The following is a 20,850-nucleotide window of genomic DNA, read 5'->3' as shown; positions in this document are numbered from 1 at the left end:
CGATACTTGGGTTTCTTTAACGTTAAATTTGCTTTTTAAGCTACTTGAAAAATTTTTGCACTCAATTACAAAATGCGATTATCGAAAGATAATTTCATGTGAAAAAAATTTAATAATTAGATATCATTTTTAATTGATTTATTTTATAATAGTCGAAAAATTTTGAACAATGAGGTACACAAATGTTTGCCTCATTTTTAATAAAGTAATTCAAAGGGAAAAAAATACAAAATTTGAAATTTTAAATATACGATTTTTTACGCTCACTGTGTGTACAAATTCGTATTTTGTAAGCGCATCACAATTTTTCGGATTCTCTATCTTCAAATAAAACAAAAGAATTAAAACCGTTGTTTCAACTCAAGCAAAATTGCTGCTGATGATGATGATTACATAGCTGCTAACTTGTTACGGTCATCGGAAAAGATTTTAAACAGTGATACTATAATAAAACTTAAATTTCACTACTTCGCCAGCACTTTGTGTCACTGAGGGTTTCCCAATTGTTTTTACCTAAATAGTCGATTTTTCTTTAGCTGTGGTTTTTTAAATAAATTGCATAAACTGTGAGCTAAATGTTAAAAAAATGACTAAATGTTAATCCCTTATCAATCATTAATTAATTTATTAATTTTGATTTTATAATTAACTATTTTGAAAATAAAGAAAGTTAAGAATAAACTTTCCTTACTTTTTGAATCTTAACCGTTTGAGTCCCGTATTGAAAAAACGCTGTCGAAGAATCCTAAACAGCTCTCTATATGAGTACGAAAAGGTTTATTTTACATCGCTGAATCTCGATAGCGTTTCTTGTATTTGTTAGGTAACTCGGCTTTTTCTCATCTTTCTGTCACATTTATTGCAGTTTGCAAGGCGATCAGACGTATTCTAGCGTTTGTTAATTATTGTGTGTTTCAAAAAGGTAGTTGTAGTCCCAAAAAGGTAGTTGTAATCCATGTGATCATATTATTGACGACTACAAAGACTACATTGTTCCTGCAAAAGACAACACATTCTCAGTACTTCAAAGGATAGTGATAACAATGAAATTAAAAAAATTATTTTGCAACGTATTATGCTTCGAATTGGGCCAATAAAATGAGTACCAAGCATGCTTAGGAAAAAAAACACAGGGGGTTTTGCTTTCGGCTGACCACCTAACCGGAACATCTGCACCCCAGAGCCCAAAATCAGGAAAACTGAGATGGGCACAGTATTACCCTCTATGGGCTGTCGCACCACTGAATTTAGTTTAGTATTTACATTAAAAGGAGCTGTGTGATGAACATGCTACAGTAAATCTGAGCGCAAGACTTCAACAATCTGTAACGCACCGTCAGTTGTCCACAATGTTCGAAATGTACTGGGTTTTCTCGACGTGAAATCTCAGCTGCGCTTGGCAAAACGTGCTGCTTGGGACTTAAACTGTAAAATATTTTCACTTCGGGAATTTTTTTCTTAGTTTCTATATATATTTTTTATATGAAGTCGAGTAATGGTTTTCATTGCTATAATCGTTAGCATGATGACAGTATTATTTGACATTGCTCGAATCATCAAAGTATACCATAATTAATAAATTTCCTCCCTCATTTATCACTTTCTAAGGGCCGCAAAAATGTATTAACCCAGTACCTATATTAGGGTACCTTGGTAACTATATTAAACACCTTATACTTGGTTAGTATTAAAACAGAACCTATAACCATAATACCTGTAGTAACTGATACCGAAACATCGACGTCAATAATATGCAGGGTACTCCTGATATTTCTAGTAAATTTTTTAACCTTGCTTGCTCTGATATTTATAATTTTGTCCTGCCATTCCTGATTTTTGCATGTTCAGAAAAATCCTTTATTTCCAAGAATACAAATCCAAAATACTTTAATTTTAGTTAATGAAGCTAGTAAAAATAGCTAGGTAAGTAATTTAAACTTAGCCGTCTATTAATTTTATATACAGTATACTTGAGATATCTCGAAGACCTTGTTATGTCAAAAAAATATTTTTCCCATTACATATCCGCCTAATGTTAGTTTGAATTCCTATGTCGAAAGGTTTTTTCTCAAAACCTTGCTTTGTTCAATTTTTTTCGAAATCGAAAAAATTTTTTTTTTGCAAAAATCGCAATGTAAGTCAATTCTTTTCTATTTAATGCTTAAATTGTTCTCGTCTTACTTTTAAAAAAAAAATTATTGTTATATCTAGATTTATAGTCAACTATCATTAGATGCATATTCATACTTGCCAACTCTTCCAGTTATTTAATGTGGTGGCAAAATTTATAGTCACATTTTATTCCTCATTAAATAAATACAATTTAAAATAATTTTGACTACCGATGTATGCATGTAATTTAAACACCTATGATATAGGCTTGAAAGTTCTCTGATAGATTTTTTAATTGTCTGTTACATTGTTACGAAACACCGACATTCAATTTCATTAACCCTACCACTAGGAAAACACCTTTCCGAAAAGCGTAAAAGTTTCAGATATGCATTTTTAGTATTCGATATTCTTATGCTTCCTGATTCTACTTTTTAGAGTAATATTTTGGAAATATTTTTTTTTATAGTTTTTATAGCATATTTAGTTGTGAACTTGGTATCTCGAAAATTCGCGATATCTAAATTTTTTTTGAGATATTAACTTTGAGATATCGAGAGTATACTGTATATGGGTCGGCCACTGAATGTAGATTTCTACACTCAGTGTCCGTACCGTTGTTATGTCCGAAATATTTGTTATATTCGATTTGATATTGATTTATTTGTTGATATTATTATATTTATTCGATATTTCAATATCTGCTGAGGGTAGATTAGGAGAAACGTGAGTGTTTGGAGTACCAGTTAAATGCATACTGGGCAGTGGCACTTTATCTTAGAAAAACAGTGCTATAGGGCATACCGGGCAAATGTATACCTGGCACTGAACCTTAGAAAAACAGTGCTATAGGGCATACCGGGCAAATGTATACCTGGCACTGAACCTTAGAAAAACATCAGTGTAGGGTATACCGGGCACTTAATTAGACATGGTATATATTTCGGACTTTTACCAAAGCGAGATTGTCAACATTCACCGGTGGAAGTCACCAATTTCGATCATTCACAGTAACATATGCACAAAAAACAAACTATTTTGTTTTAAAAAAGAAAAAAATATGAGTAACTATATTAATACATAGAACCCAATCATTCAATCGCTCATTATGAATCCAGTTTAATTTTCTTCATTTTTCCTTCCTAGATTCTGAAGAAAAAAAAACTTCTAAGAAGCTTAAAACCTCCAGTAAGTGCTTGCTTGACATTCATGAATGTAATCAGATTCAAGTAAGTGAATAGTTAGAGGTAAGTTTTGATTAATTTAAAAAAAAATTTTACGTGACCATCACAAAATGGTTGTGCATTTTTCTGCGTTAAAAGGTAAGTTCGTGCTGGTAATGTATTTATTTATCTTAAGTTTTGTATAATTAAATGGTCATTTATTAATTTAATGAAATTAATTCGGGTTCTATTTTATTGCCGGCGTGAGGGGACCGACGCGTCGGTTCTCGCATTTTTATTCAGGTGCACCTCTCTCTGCATGCGCTCGAGAATTGCAAGCTCTTAAATTACGTGCGACGAATTTCGTGTCTTTCGTTTTCCATATTGTATCTACGCATTCTATATTATTCTAACTTTTTCATCCTGTTTTCTCTTACTTCATTTTCCTATTTTATTCTCTTTTTTTTAATTTTTTTTTTATTTCTCCGAATGACTAGCAACGAATTTCATTGGTACCATATCATTGTATTTGCGTTTTCCAATTTTATGTTTTGTTTCAAATGTTAATACATATCGGTGTGTTTTCTTTCCCTCCTTGTTTATAAGTGAATCTTTATGTTTTTCGTATTCAGTATTTTTTTTTTCCAGATTTTTTTTTCCGAATTTTTAAAGACTTCTATTTATTTTTTTTTCTTTCAATTTTCGTTTTTAATTTCGCCAGCTCTTAACGCATTATTTTTTTATGTGCTTTCCAATTTTATGCATTGTGTTTCTGCTTTTCGAATGCTTTGCCTATGTATGTGTCTTTATATATGTTTTTTTTTTATTTGCAACGTTTGTTCTGTTTTAGTTTTTATCGCTTCTATTTCAATTTCCAATGTACCTTCCTTTTTTTTCAATTGTTCGTTCTGTTTTTATCTCAAATATGTGTTGATTTTTTACTTCAAATGTGTTTCTTTTTTAATGAATGTTTTGTTCCCAATAAGTGTTTTGTTCCTATTCATTTTTTTTTTCATTAAGTGCTTTGTTTTTTCAAGTGGTACTATTTCTGTAACTTTTAAAGATGTTTTACGATTGTTAATATTTTCTTAAAATTCAAATCCGCTCATGTTTTATTTTAAATTTCTTTTAGTTTATATGTGAATCGGTTTTTCCCCGTATTCCGTATTTTTCACTTTTGAGTAATTTCCAAATTTTTGTATTCTGTTTATTTTTTATTTTTCCCGCTGCTTGTTTATTTATTTCTACAGTTTCTTTCTCAGTGTTTCTTAATGTTTTTTCCAGTTTTATTCATTGTGGTTCAGCTTTCCACTTGATTTTTTAATGTTTTGTCCTATTCTCCTGTGTTTGGGCTATTTTAAGTTTGCTCTGTTTTAATTTCCTATGTTTATTCTTCTTAAATTTCCAATGTCCATTCTTCATTGTGCGTTCTGTTTTTATTTTAATTGTTCGACCTCAAATTTTTATTCAAATGTTCTTTTTTTTTTTCTTTCTTTTTTTTTTAAAAACTTCAAACGAGTTTTTCTTATTAGTTTTTGTTTCCAGAGAGTATTTCGTACTTCCAATTGTTGTGTTAATTTAATAATTTATTTCGTTTTTTTCTAGTAAGTGTTTTTTTTTTCGAGTGATGTACCATTTTTGACATTTTTTAATGTTTTTGTTTATTATAGTGTTTTTTCAATTTGTTATTTTATTTATTTATTTTACAATATTTTTCCAATATTTTTTCTGTTTAAATTTCAAAGTGAGTACTGTCTTTATCTCTATTGTGCATTCTTTTTTTTACTTAATAAATTTTGTTGTTTTTCTTTTCAGTTATATTTTTGTTCCCAGTGGGGTTTTTTTGCTTATATGTTTTTTCAAATAGCGCACTATTTCTTTTTTTCATGTTTTCCTGCAGTTTTTTTTTCAGGATGTTTTTCGATAGATTTGATCAAATCCACTAATGCTCTATTTTCCCTATTCCCTTTTTTTTGTAATTTTCCTCTTACTTTATATGTAAATGGTTTTTTTTCCCCCAGAATTCCGTATTTTTCGCTTTTTAGTTTTGTGAGTGATTTTAAAATCTTTGTAGTCTTTTCCATTTTTCCCGTTTTTTGTTTTAGATTTCTTCTGTTTTTCATTATTCTTAATATGATTTTCACTTTTATTCATTGATTCATTGTGCTTTAGCTTTCCTCTTTTCTTTTAGTGCCTTGTTTTATTCATATGTATGTGCTTTTTTTTTTTTTTTTAAATTTTCGATGTGCTTTCTGTTTTTACGTCAATTGTGCTTTCCTTTTTTGTTTTCATTGTACATTTTGTTTTTATCTTAAATGTGCATGATTTTTTTTAACTTCAAATGTGTATGTGTTTTTTTTTCTCAGTGAGTATTTTGTTTTTCCAATTGCTTTTATTTTTTCCAACATTTTTCTTTTTTCAAGTAGTCAACTATTTCTTAAATTTTTTCAAAGTTTTACTGTAGTTTTTCAGAACGTGTTTTGATTGTTTTTCATTCAATTTACGTTGATCAAATCCACTCATGTTTTATTTTCCCTATTTCGTTTTTCCCTCTTAGTTTCCATGTGAATAATTTTTTTCCAGAATTACGCTTTTTTTCTCTTCAATTATTTGAGTATGGTTTAAATTTTTATATTCAGTGTTTTTTAATTTTAGATTTTGATTTCTCCATTTTTTTTTCAATGTTTTTCCAGTTTTATTCGTTGTTTTCTAGTTTCTAATGCGTGTTTGTTCCATTTTCCTAATGTTCGTTGCTTCATTATTTATTATTTTTTTGTTGTTGAATTTTTTCCTTTTTTTCTTTGGTTTTTTCAGGAGGTTTTTCAATTGGTAACACTTTGGTACAAATAAAGTTGAGGAAATCCTCTTCGTCTTATTGCCTTATTTCGTTTGTCGTACCTTCCCTCTTTATTTATATATGAATCTTTGTTTTCCATTTGCAGTTTTTAATAGTCATTTCAAGTTTTTGTATTAATTTCCTCTTGTTTCACTTCTTAAGTTTTATTTTGAATTTCTCTAGTTTCTTTCTCTATGTTTAGTAAACATTTTCCAATTTTATTTATCGTGCTTCAGCTTTTCACTTTTTTTCGAATGTTTTTCTTATTGCTATTTATGTGCTGTTTATTTTTTTAATGTGAAATTGTTTTAATTTGCTTTTTTCCCTCAGTGTGTATTCTGTATCTTTACTTTTTCAATAAACTTTTTACCTCCATTGTTTTCTTTTTTTGATGTTAGTTTTTTTCCAGTTTGTGTGTTTTTTTTTCTTTTGCTGTTCTTTTTTTATTTGTCGCTTTTTCCCCCGAATAGGTCCTTTGCTTTCTCAAGTGTTATACTATTTCTTTTTCATGTTTTCAGTGCTTTTATTTGTAGTTTTTTTCAGGTTATTTTTCGATCGGTAATATTTTTTAGTTCTGAAGTTGATCAAACTCATGTTTAATTTTCCATATTTCGTTTTTCCTTTCATGGCGAAAAATATTTTCCCTGAGTTCCTAATTTTTTCAATTTAGTTTTTTTTTCCTTCTAAATTTTGTTTTTGATTTTTCCAATTTTTTCACAATGTTTTCAAGCTTCGTTCATTCTGTTCCAGCTTTTAAGAATTGTTTTTTTATTAATATGTATATTCTCCTTATTTTTAATGCTTGTGCTATTTTTTATGTATAATGTTTTTAAATATGTTTTGTTTTTATTTTCAATATCTGCTGTGTTCTTATTTCCAATTGTTGTGCTGTTTTCAATTCCAATATTTTTTTTGTCTTAATTTCTGAAATATTCTGTATTTGCTTCTAATGTGCTTTTATTTGTATTGTTAATTGAAAATGTATGATTTTTTTCAGTTGATGTACCGTTTTCCCTACTATGATTTCTCATCCCTTTCTTCTGCGATGTGTGCGCTAGTTTTTCTGATTGGTAACATTTCCGTTCAAGTGTACCCGATCAAATCCATTCATGTCCATCGCCCTACTTCGTTTTCAGTATCTTCCTGATTTTATAAAGTTTGAACTTCATCTTTCGCATTCGTTTTTCTGTTGTTTTTTTTTAATATTTAGTCCAAGTATTTCCGATTTTATCCTTCTGTCATGCCTTCTAGTTTTTTGTAAATTTTTGTTTTCTTGTTAATAATTGTATTTTTTTTGCCGGCCAGGTGACCGAGCGGTTAGCGTGCGTGACTGCGAAGCCGTGGGCTGCGGATTCGAATCCCGCTCTGAGCATGGATGTTTCTCTCTCTCTTTGTGCTGTCCTCTGTTGTGTGTGTGAATGGGGCCCACCCTATAAACGGGTTTGTGGCAGTGTGGCGTGGGCAAATGTTGCTCGCCTCCGTGACTTTGGTTCACAGGTGCCCACTGGGTAACGCGAAATGAGCAACAATTCTGGCATAGTATAGGCAAAGATTCAAATTCAGTGCCTGCCATTGGAAAAAAATTTTTTTTTTAATTTTATATTATTAATTTAAATAATTATATTTCGTATCATGATTTAATTCATGTATTTTAATATAGATATTTTAATTTATATAATTATATTTTATGTTATTAATTTAATTTTTTATAATTTTTTTGTTAGATTTCTTTAAATTTTTTTTCTTCCTAAGTTTATTTTTTCTGATTTTTATCTGTTTTGTTTTATAACCTTTTTTTTTAGCTCTTTTCATCAAAAGTTCGGGTAAGTTCAGTGATTTTTTTGCAGTCATTTTTATTATGACGTGTTTCAGTTGTTACCAATGTCTTTAAATATTTCCAATTTTAGTTTTTTTTTCTATGACCTGTACAATTTTTGATACAAACCATGTCTCTAATTTATCATAAACCAATGTAATTTAACTTTATAGGATATATTTTTGCTGAATACTCAGACAGACAGGGAAGAATCTGACAAAACTGCTGGAACCTTCCAGAATGATTTTCTTTAGACCTTACAACGCAAGAAAAGGATTTTCGAATATTGCCATTCTATTTGTAAGTAAAATTTAATTTTTTAATCTATTTTATCGACTATTTAAAATCTTGCTATTAATTAACTAAATAGCCATTGAACGGGCTGTGCCCCCACACACTTTCATACTCTCTCTGTCTAAAATACTTGCTTCATTTGAATACTTTTATGCTGATATTGATGATTACATTTGAAATTTTTTCTAAAATTTCAGAATGTTACGCTATCAATCAACAAAAATTACTTGCCAAACATTCTCTCCTTAAAAGACCCAAGTCAAAAATTTTTATGGTTTTCCAGCAAAATATTGATGGTAGACAACATAAGTAACCATCACCTCAATATAGGAATTCGGACTGATTTATGAGGCCGTCAGACTAACCGTGGAAGGATTTAGTGGTTTTTCTCTCTATGTAACGCAAATATGTGTTACTGCTTCCATCAAAAAAATGCTCCACGAAGGTTAATTTCTTCCAATACTTGATCGGAGTTCCCTCGTTTTCAGGATTGGAATCAGAATTACAAGAATACGGAGTTGAACATTAGTAATCGTAACCCCCCCCCCCCAAAAAAAAGCTTCTTTTTTTTTGAATCAGTGTTCAACGATGGCTATGAAAAAATAAATACAAGAACTACATTATCTAGATTGCGTTTTTGTTTCTAATAAAGTTATATTTGTGTTAAAAAAAATTTAAAAAAATATATACTTTTTTAACTGAACATGTAATATTTTTTATTCTAATATTATGGGTGATATTCTCACATTTTGTTGGTGGCGAACGGAAAAATTATTTCCTTCTTCACATTTTGTAAATAATCATCGCAATAAAAAAACTGAAATCCATAGTGGTAATTGCCGTAGAAAAGATCAAAGACGAAATCACACAAATCAGACTACTCAAATGCATGTTTCGTTTCCAGATTAGGTTGTAATAAATAATATTGTATAAAAAGTATCAGGTTTAAAAACTATGGGGAAATCAATAGCAATAACTGCTAAAAATTAGATGGAATCAGTGCTTTGAAAAGTAAATACTCAAATGCATGATTCTAATACTTTTATTGTTTGAAATAATCGGGATATTTAAAAACCATGTGAAAGACTATATCAATAACTGTCAAAAATTCAATCGAAACATTGCATCAATTTAAGATACTATCGGCCTAAATTGAATGCGCACAAAATTTCTTATCTAAATGCATGATTCAAATATTATGTTTAAGTTTCTGCAGAAAATAAAAGTAAATTTTTTTGTTCTTAAAAAGAAAAATCTTTCTGCAAGAACTCTGTAACAATCTGCGACAATGTCGCTGCGATTCTGCCACAGGGGATCAGTTATTGTTATAGATTTATATTTAGTTCTTAAAAATCATTATTGGAAAGAAGTAACTTGTTTTTTCCCAAAGTATGTAGGCCCTCGATATATCAATATGTATCTCTACAACAATATATTAATTTAGTCCCCAAAATATTGTTGTTACGAGGTTTTACTGTGTTAAATAAATGAATAAACTTTGAATTTTTACATTTGTTTGGATTTAGTGAGGATGACCTGAGAAAGAAAAAGATAAAGACTGCTTCAAATAATAAATTTTTCAATGAGTAGTTTTATTTCATATATATTTGTTTTACTTATTGACTTCAACAACTTAGTACTAAAGGTAGCTTGTTTAAAGAATAAATCATGGTTTAAAAGTTTTTAAAATATAATAATTTGAAATCACAAACCAAAAGAATTATTCTTATTTATTTCATTTAAGATCAGATTAGAAATAAAATTGGGGAGTTTATATATATGTTTATTTTTTAAAGTTTCAACTTAATTATGTAATCCTTTGGAGTTTAATTTCTACAATTTGTTTTCTAGATAACTACTAAATATTCTATTTCTATTTAGTTTTTGTCCAAATCAAATCTAATTTGGCTAAATGAATTTGATATTCAGCTAAAAGTAAGCGTGTGCGTCTGCATCTTTTTGTTGTTTCGGTGAAATTCAGAATTTCATTCGGCAAATTTAAATTCCTCTAGGGTCTAAAGTGTATGTTCCTGGTACCCTTATTTAATGACACCCACCTGTTCCAAATTTCAATAGTGTCGATTAAAATCAGAATTATTACTTCATAAATGGGCTTGCTGCTCACCTCCATAGACTCGAGATCTTTCCCGATCCAAACAGTGTCGTGCACGGGGAGGACTCCCCAACCAAATGCTTTGGTGAGATTCTTGCACTCTCTTATGCAACTCTTCTCCCTTTTGTGAGATATTCTCAATTACAGGTTTCATTTTCCACCCTGGGAAATCGAACCTTAAAATCTCTCGATCTATGATGGCTATTATAATCAAAAAAAGAGTTCTTTGTCAGAAACTAGTTATTTTGTCATGATCATGCAAAGTCTTTGAAAATTATTTTGCATTTTGTTAATACATATGGTGCTTGAAATATTTTTAGTGCTTAAAAAGTCTTTAAAAGGTGCTTATTTTTTGTTGAAAGAATTGGCTACTCACCCTGAAAAAAATTATGTCAAATACCAATCTTGTATGGTATATAAATTTTTATAGATTTTTAGCACTCAAAAGTTTTAGGATTTTTCACTTAGTGTCACAGTTACCCCTGCTTAGTACATTAATTACCAAAAATTTTGGTGAATACTTAATATTGAATAATGGATTTTATACTTGTGTTGTTTCAAGTTTATCTACTTATGAAAAAATTACAATGAAAAATAATTTCAGTGGAATTTAAAGAATTTTTAAATTACTAAGCTTTTATTTTCAGCAAAGGATAAGAATTTGAAAACGTTTTGCCTTTCATTTTTGCTTGTGCAAAAATTCTATGCTGTTTTTTATAATTATCAAAACTATTTCATCATTTAAACTTTAGATTTTATATAATGCTAACAATGTCTCGATGAATATTTTTGGATTATTTTTTATCAAGACATGTAAAAACATGACAATGTAAAAACAATGACAATGTAAAAACATAAAAGTTTGTAAATTTTCAAATTCTTGTTTTTTTTTTATTATATTATAGCAGTAACATATAAATTGTTAGAGACTGTTTTTCAAATAAATTTTTATTTTATGAGAATAACTATGATTTTAACAACTTTAATTTTCATTGTTATGTGTTAACTTATTTAGTAGGCAATAATAAACAAAACATTTTTAAAAAACATTGCACTTACAAAATGGAACCTCACCATTTGGAAACACACTGTAGACTGGCTAATTTTGACAATTAGATAGAAATGTTGTCTAAATATCACCAATACAGTCATATATCATTAAGAAAATTACATCAAACTCATTTTTAAGCTATTCTGGTTTGAAAATAATTGTTAGTTTAAACTGTTTCAGATTTGAACGAACTTGCTAATGTCTAATTATTTGCTTTTTAATGTATGAATAATTTAGAAGATTAGTATTTAGTTTTAATATTTTTCAAATGTGAGTTTTGAAAATCAAAAGGAAAACTAAAACAAAATATATCTATTAGCTTTTATTATTAATATAATGACTTGCATTTTTTGTGTATGTTATGTTCAAACTTGTATTTGTTCCCCCCCCTCCCTCTAAGTAATAGAGGAATATCAAATTCTAGCTATATAGTATATTATTTATAGTCTGTTATATCCCTGTGTTATATTAGCATCAGTATCAATTCAATGAAAATATCGATGTTTTCTAAAAAAAAAAATTTATAGAAAGTAACGTTTTTTTAAATTCACAATTGTACTAAAAATTAAACCGATCTGTAATAAACAGGGTTTGAAAAATCCCAGCCTGTAATCCCGAAAAATCCCGTTAGTAATGGGTTTTTATTCATGAGATTTTTTATATAATTTCAATTTGTATTTATTTTTAACATATCACATTACAATGTTAACCAAATGATACAGAACTGTAAACGAATGCAAACCCGTTTCATCCGAGTGAAAACAATACAGATGCATAGTATCACCTAATTATTATAAATTTACATAGAATCTTATAGTGCATCTAATAATATAGCCAGGGACTATTTTATATTCTATTATTAAATTAGTTTGTTTGCCATGAAGTAGTGTGAATAAGCCTCTTTTTTCTTTTATACTTTTGAAACATATGATTTATTTTTATAACTAGACAAAGTTTGCTATTGTTCCTCGTGGATTTATTTTGCACATGGAATTTTTTTTTATCTTTAAAAAGTTATCGACAGTAAAATTTTCAATTTCAAAATTTAGATTTTACCATTAAATGCTATGAAAGTATATATCCTTCTGTGTGTGATCTATTAAAATAAATTAAGTTATTCTTTGCATGTTTCTAGAATAGATTAAAAAAAGACTATAGAGAAAAAAACAAAAACATTTTTCTCTTTATTCTTAATTTTTCTTTTTTCTTTCCAATGTAAGTCTAAATTGCCAAGCACTGAAACATAACTGGAAAGAATGGTAACGACATCAACCTAAAATTGTTTTGTTTATTCCACTCATTTTTTTAAGAAATATTAAATTAATACTTCTACAGTTCATATTATAACATAATAAGTGTTATAAGATTAATATCATGTATTTAAATGACAAAATACTTTGATAAAAAGACACCCATCTCTCTTCAAATTTATTCCTTAAAACTTTAAGAGAAATGAAATTACTCTGTAAAATCTATTGGATTATAAGAAAAAAACCTTTCAATTTTTAACTACATTTATTGAAATATTTGATATTATTCAAAATTTTCCTTTAAAGTTTCTTTCATATTATTGTTATGTATGACTTAGAATTATTGTTTTGTGATTAATGTTATTGTTGTAATAATATATTTATCAGTAGTTAATACCTGATACGGTGCACTGTTGTATCACTGTTGATCATTTATTGTTAATCTTAATTATGCATAATTTAAATTTCTTAAAGTATTAATGTTAAAAGTTACAGCTGGGAAAAGTTTTCTTGTATAGTTAATGATTACATTTATTAGAAATGATTATTTTTTTTTTAATATTATGATAATTTTTACATAATAAAATTAACTTAAATGATAATATGTTTGTTTGATATTAAAGCATGGATCTCTTTAGAGTATTTAAAAAATGTAGGCATTATATTAGTTTATTAAAACTGTAGCATGTAATAAGTTGTTGAATATACTGGTATGTTGTTATTTGTTTTAATTACTTTTTGTAATACTTTTTTTTATAATAAAATTTAATGTTAATTTAATCTAAAGTGAATTTTTTTCTCTCAAATATAAAATTATGCTAAAGCTAATTAAAGTTATTTCATGTATTATATTTAGCTAAAAACAAATAATGAACTGAAATATCCGCAACTTTCATATTTTTTTCCCAGAAATTATGGCTTTTAATGTTACTGAGATTTTTGTAAAGTAAAATGTTTCAGTTGTTTAAGTTAGTAGTAGAAAACAATTACGGTGTAACTTACAGTAAGGCAATTTTTTTATAAAAAGTTTAACTTAGTTTATTTGAAAAGTGGGTCAACTAATTAAACTTCTTTTTGCAACTAAGTTTTATTGTGCTTATTTATTAAATATTGAGTACAGATTTAGAAATAGGAGGTAAAAATAGAAAATCACCTCAAAAAAGATAAATAATGTACATTCATATTAGTATAATTTTCAATTTAATTTAAAATTTGCATTATCATTCAATATTTAACATAAAAATAAAGAACATTCTTTATTATAAAAATTAATTTTTCTACTTATGCATTACATTTGGATGGTTTGTTCAGTGTCTAATGTCAAAACATATCTAAATTATTTTAAAAAGCTTAAATTGTATGAAGCAGTGAGACATAAATGCATAAATTACATGTAAAAAAGATCTAAATCTCTTTTTTTTTAATTCAAACTGTGTTCTTGTTTTAGTAATTTCTAATAATCAGGTTTTTTTTATACATCATTTACTTTATATGAGTGATGCTTGATAAAAATTTATAAGAAACAATTTTTTTTTAAATTTAATTTTAATTGAAATGTAAGAAGCAAGTTAAAACCATTTTTTAAATAAGCTTCATAGCTTGTTATAAAGATTGTATCAATGCTAAGAGCAAGTATATGTATATTATAAATAATTTAGCATACTAATTTTATTATAATATACATGTGCTTTACAGAAATAATATTCTAAAAAAGTAAAAGTTATTTTCTAGCTAAGGCCAGACGGCATTGGAACTGTGACTGCTAAAGAGAAAGATATTTTTGCCAATATTGAGGAGCATTTAAGAATACTTCTGGAAAACCAAATTACTCATTTTGGATAATTATACTATTCTTTTCTTTATAATTTAGACTAAATTAGCTTATTATTCAAAATCCACTTGCTAATTTGTTTTCTTAAGTTTTGGTTATCCTCTTAGAGGTTGTCTCTTTTTTTGCTCTAGACTTAGTTAATAGCAAACTTGTTTGTTGTTTAAAGTATTGTTTAAATCTTTTTATTTCATAATTTAGTGTGTGTAAGAGGGGTGATTGTATTCAGGGGATATCCCGGATTTTCGGTACTATCTTTAAGGATCTTAAAATTAGGAGCAGGGTATGTAATTTTTCTGGGAATATCACATAATTCCGCCTTTCTCAATATAATTGGCTCTCTGACTTTCACTAATCAAAAACTTATAATCAGACAAAATTTTCACAGTCTTTTGGTTCAGAGGATTTTTGCCATTTTGAATATAACTGCCCTGGAAATTTTAGAGGTCCAACATTGAGATTCTTGCAAGAACTAAGATTTTTCGTTAGTTAGCATTAAGATGTGATATTCATCATTGATAGGTAATTATAAATCTTATTTTTAAAGAAAATTATGTTAAATGTGGAACATGCTGGGTATATAAAATGCTATCTCAATAGCGATTTTTTGCACATAAAATTGTCATTGTTTTTCACATTGGATAGAAGATATGCTTGTTGATCTTCTAATAGAGTGCTTTGAGAAAAATATTAGTTTTCATATTTTGCCTTGTTATTTTCTGAAACTGATTAAAAAAAAAAGGAAATTCTTAACATAGTAGAGCATCTTCCAATGGTTTTACCGACTTTGAATTATGATGTAAATATAGTTATGTACCATTCATTTGTCTTTTGAATCAAAATACACTTTGCTATATAACATATGTTTTTCTATCTTTTGGCCAATTAACTTTTTTTCTTCCTGTTTAGGTTTTGCTTCCCTTTTGGTCGACCAGAAGGTGCGATTAAAGCTACGCTTTCTTTGTTGGAGAGGGTATGTTAATTTTTTTTAATTCTTATATAGTATTCTTATCTTAATTTGAAATATATATATTACTTATATATACATATTTCTCGGAAAATGCTTATATTGAAAATGAAAGCAAAACCTACTTTTGTTGCTTTAAAAATAGATTTCACTTTTTTTTCTTATCGAAAAATAGAATGTTTTGCTTATAAAAATTGAACATCAAAACTTCAATGGCACTATTTGTAGATTTACTTCTTTTTCTTCACTGGCCCTGGGTGGGCCCTGGTCTTCTCCAAGCATCTCTTTTGATGATTGTTTTCCAGATTTTTGCCTTAAAAGTACTTATGCATCTCATCGGTAATCTGTCTTAAAATAGAGTACTTTTGGAGTTAGCCAGAAATCCTTTTTTAAAGCACCAATCTTTTTTCGTGCTGGTCTGGCAACCTGCTTATTTAAATCTCTAATATTTGGAAAATTTTACTGCATGTTGCTATAGATCTTGTTTTCTATCAGGCTGTCTATAGATCTTATAAAGTTATAGATTATATTTATATAGATATATATCTGTTTTAAAGTTATAGATATATAACTTTAGGTGGAGAAACTGTTGTAAGTTTCTCCATCACTATGTATTCGTTACGTAATTTCAAAACATGTAAAAAATGTCAGTTTGGCAAAAATGCCTTGCTTTCAAGTTATTATATTTCATAAAAATTTTATTTAAAAAAAAAACAAATCCTGCTTTAGTTCACTATGATTGGAAAAACATTTTGCAAAGGCTTCAACTTTTATAAGCTATGTATGATGTAATATTAAATTCAATACTTAAACCACTTTGAACAACAAAACAAAGAAAGTCACCTGATAAATAAATTTTCTGTTCTGAAAAAGGTTTCCTTAACTGCTTTTCAAGCACATTTTTTTTAATAATCTTATGCCTTCCTTACTCTTACTTTTTATGATTCTAAGTTATATATAGGCAATTTAGTTACGTTGGGCTTAGTATATTTTTTTGAATATTTATATCAGCTACATAATTCATCAAAAAGTAAGCTAAATCTCTAAATGTAAGCGATATAATTGCTTGATTCTCTTTGATCATCCTTTGTTGCATTATGCATTAAATTTAGGACTGCTTAAATTTTTTTGTCCTTCTTACTCCTATCAATCCTAGTTGCGTTTAAAATCATTCGAAATTAACCTCTCCTTGGAAGATATTTCCATAATTTCTAAAAATAATTGTTTAAAATATGTATTTGAGATCGCACTTTAAATTTGTTGGAAAAGTATTTCCTGTTGCGAGAGAGGAAAAGTACTTACTTTCATTCAATTTGTTTTATCACTGAAGTATTATGCAGCATTAAAAAAGCTTAATTTCTGACTTTGTTTCCAGGGCAAAAAAAAAAAGAAACTAGTGTCCTACACGTTCCTTAAAAGTGCTTTTAAACTGCTTACCTTTATTTTGAAAAATAAAGACCCTTAAAAGTACTTAATTTTGGTGCAAGGTTTCAAAAAGTCCTTAATTTTTCACCATCACTATACTTGATAGGAACAATTTTTCAATTCAATTTTTAAAACAAAGAGTCGTTCTTTTATCAACTAGAATTAGACCATGCACGGAGGGTAGAACATTTTAGAAAGACAAGAACAGATGTGTATGAGGGAGCAACTGGCAAGGAGAACTTCTCCTTTCTTTTATATATTGGTCCATTAGTATATGCATTAATATATGTAGATTTATAGATGGCTCTTTTTAATTCAGATCTTACTATTCACGAATAATATAAAAAAAGGAAGAAAAAACTTGTCCTCTTTTTTCCCCCAGTTAGATTGAATTTCAGCACCTTATTTGCAATTTTAATGTTGTATGATTATAACCTCAATTTTCCTCCTTAACTCTTTCATTCCGGTAGGGTCTGAGATTTTGAGTTCCCCTGTTACGGCAGTTTTCAGAAGGAAGGTATTTCACTTGAACTCGACCACGGTTCCCACCCAGTGAGATAAGTAAAAGGGGTGTAAATGATTCTCCTTTCTCTTCATTGAAACTCAGTCAAGTGGGGGGAAAATGCATGCAGCAACAAATTGTTGGATAAGTTTAAAACACCCCATTTACCAAAACGTTAGTTCAGCACTTTTTTGGCGACGAATAACTAGAAATGTAAAAGTTTCCTTCCTTCTTTTTTTGTTTTCTTTTTACATCTTTTCTATTGTTTTTTTTTTACTCGATTTTTTTCCACAAAATCATGAAATGTAAAAAGTTTAGATAAAAATTGCTCTTCAATAAATTTTTTATTACATTGCATTATTTCAAATAATTCTTGAATAATTAATTTAGCATTAGATAATATGTATACCATACCTCACAAATTTCTCTGTTTTACCACTTCCGACATCGAATCTCGAGACTTCTTTACTCAAATTTTATTTAACTTAAAAATAATTTGAATAATCTATTATTTTTTATTAAATGGAGATTTTTATTAAATAGTTTTTTAACAGTATACTGCATTAAATTTTTCAGAATCTTAAAGATTAAATTATAAAATTTTGCTCAATCTTAAAGATTAAAGTTTAAAGATTAATATTTTGCAGAATCTGAACGATTTAGCTATCTTAGTTTTATAAATGACGATACCCATGGCTCGAAATGATCAGTTGAACAGTCCCTAAAAAATACTAGATTTTATTTTTTAACCATTTGACGAAGATGAGACACCGGTGTTCCTTTTATATATACTTTTTCTTGCACTCAAATTACCATCTATAACTTATTTCAGTACTTTTTAATTGTAAAAAACAGTATGATAGTTTCTAAAAAACTCTGTTAGATTATCAGAATTATATTTATACTAAAATATGAAATATGAATATAATAATTTGAACAAAAATTTTATTTTCATACATGTAAAAAAGTTATCCGAAATTGATTTTCAAAATTAAAGAAATTGTAAAAATTGAAAATTAAAGAAAATTGTTTCTTTTAGATCAAAATAAGTGTGTGTGAAAATAAAGGCAAACTTTAAAAAAATATATATATAATGTTTGGAAGTGATCTGTGTTTGGAAGATTTTATCTAACTCAGAAAGAGATACGGGTGTTTCATGCTCTATTTCATAACCATAAATTATTAAAATGCTAAATATAATATTTTTCACTTATTTTCAACCAAATTGTCTTAGTGTAAACACATTTTATACTATTTGAGTAATACTTTTTGATCCCCATAATTAGATTCAGAGAGAGTAATAGAAAGGCATAATAGTTAAAGGTATAAGTTTCAATCTTTCTCTTTACTGATCTATGAAGGCCATATATTCCAAATTATCTTTTCCTTTCTGACAACAATATTTTGAAAAATATTTATTTTCATTCTGAGGAATCACCTGTGTATTGAATTTTTCATAGAAATCAATAGTTATATGAAATAATATGCATATTCTAAGTGGACCTCTTAAGTCAAAAATATTATTTCTTTTCATTAAATAGAATCATCACTCAAAATTATTAAATTTTGAGTGATAATATTTAGCGCAGCATTTTATTGCAGAGCTCATCTTATATTGTTCAATAAATTAGTAATAAAACTGAATGATATCAAGACCTGCGTTTTCATCTTTAAGAACTAAGCCTTTACATAATGTGCTCGCTATCTTGTAGGCAAGAACATTCGGATAGTGTCATCGGCTTCATTAACTTTAAATTAAATTATAACAAAAACTATTCCCGCATCTGGTGGCCACAAGTTATCACATTTTATTTGTGTGTATTATTATAGATATATGGTTAGTTTATGATTGAAGAATCAGAAAGATGGATTAGTCTGTTTAGTATCTTTTTCTTTTCAGTGAAAAGAAATCTGTGAAAAAATAGAATACTATCATCTTAGCTAATTTGTATATAATTATCAGGCATAATTTACTTTTAACGGTATAAGTGTAATAAGCAATTTGTTGACATTAATATTTGATAATGGAGAATTTCAAAGTTGTTAGAATTCCTTAAATTCATTTTTTAATGAAAATAAAAGAATTTTCTTTTGTAGTTTGAAAGTATATTATTTTGTCTAAGTTTAAAAATACAAGTCTAGTTACAGATTCTTTTTTTTTCTCCCAATAACCACTTTTGACGTCGAATCGGAATTTGTTTGCGTAAACGTTCAACAATAAATTAAAGAATGTGGTTAGTTCTTCATGGTTAAATGAAGCCCAACTGTTATTTTTCTAAGAAAATGTTTCTTGCTGGTTGCAATCCTTTTCAGCAAAAATGGCCAAAGTAAAATAAATTTTAGCTTTTACTATCTTATGTCAAGAAGTGTTTTGTATAGTATATTATTATATTCTCATTACGCAGCAGGTATTCGTCTTACACGCCTCAACACAGTACCCTTTCCAACCGGCTCAATCATTCACAACACACATCGGGAGTTCTTTCCCTTTTGTATAGCGATTGACACCACTATATTCTTCGATCAAGGTGTGCTGGCCTCCTTCTCCGAAAAAAAATAAATAAATGAAATGGAAACTGTATGTGAATCCTTCTTGCTTGTATATTTTTAGAAACATTTCGCCCTAGATAATTTTTAAAAAAAATAATTGCTGTCGTAATTTTACAAATGTTATTAATTTATCTATTTAATTATCTTTTTCTTATTTATTTCTTACGTTAGAATGCTTTAATAAGTCACATAGGTGCTAAGCATTGTTTATTGTTGCAAAAACAAAAGTTTATATAAAAAAGAACTAAAGTAATTCAGTTGTTTTTAAATTTTCTCTATAGAAAAAAAGTATAAACGATAAAGAAATAAATACAATTAAAGATACTATCTGATTAATTTTAATATTTTGGAAGGCTTTTTCTAAATTTTAAAAGTATTTTTTATTACACTCAGTTTTTTAAAAAATTAAATAAATGAATAAAGTAAACAGCACATTGGAGCAGGAAGCGGGAAGGTGATAATATCCATTCCGTTATATTAACATTTTAAATAAAACCTGTTGATACTTGAGTTTTTTTAAAAGTAAAATGTTTCATTTATGTTCTTTTTTTCAATATTAACGTGAATAATTTTAATAAATAGAAATAGTAGTATGTTGCATGGTTAATAGCATTAAAATAACTTAAATCTTGAAAGAAAATAATAATAATAAATAAACACACTGAATAATTTTTTTTAAAATTTAATTAATGAGGTAAAAACATTTCTAATTTCTTAAAACAAAATAAGAAGAGATACATGCAATGTCAGAAAAATCAGTGCAAGATTAAATTTGCTACAACCGCAAAGAAACATCAAGTTAAGCCATATTTTCTATTCAACTCTAGCCAAAGTATTGTGCGATTCAAAATTTGATTGACGCAAAATGAAATTCATTTATACGTTGCAAAAAAAAATTAAAATTTTTTTATAGAAATATATCACTTTTTAGTCTTAGACTTAC

The 20,850-nt window shown here is 27.7% G+C and overlaps 1 protein-coding gene across 3 annotated transcripts in view; it reads left to right on the top strand.

The window, feature by feature from the left end:
• Positions 1 to 20,850, top strand: part of LOC147803240 (uncharacterized) — a 66,247-nt gene that overhangs the window by 5,492 nt on the left and 39,905 nt on the right. For 2 of the 3 annotated variants that reach the window (XM_087150632.1, XM_087150630.1), the window contains exons 2-3: positions 3,259 to 8,227; positions 15,373 to 15,436. The gene's annotated coding sequence lies outside the window, so the exon portion shown is untranslated. The remainder of the gene's footprint in view (positions 1 to 3,258; positions 8,228 to 15,372; positions 15,437 to 20,850) is intronic. The other variant, XM_087150631.1, reaches the window with a different exon arrangement.

The sequence above is a fragment of the Parasteatoda tepidariorum genome, chromosome 9, assembly GCF_982258835.1.
Source record: "Parasteatoda tepidariorum strain Cologne lab strain chromosome 9, Ptep-v5.0, whole genome shotgun sequence".
Classification (NCBI taxonomy): Eukaryota; Metazoa; Arthropoda; class Arachnida; order Araneae; family Theridiidae; genus Parasteatoda; species Parasteatoda tepidariorum.
The sequence above is the reverse complement of the archived record's forward strand: the minus strand, read 5'-3'. Positions and strand labels throughout refer to the sequence as shown.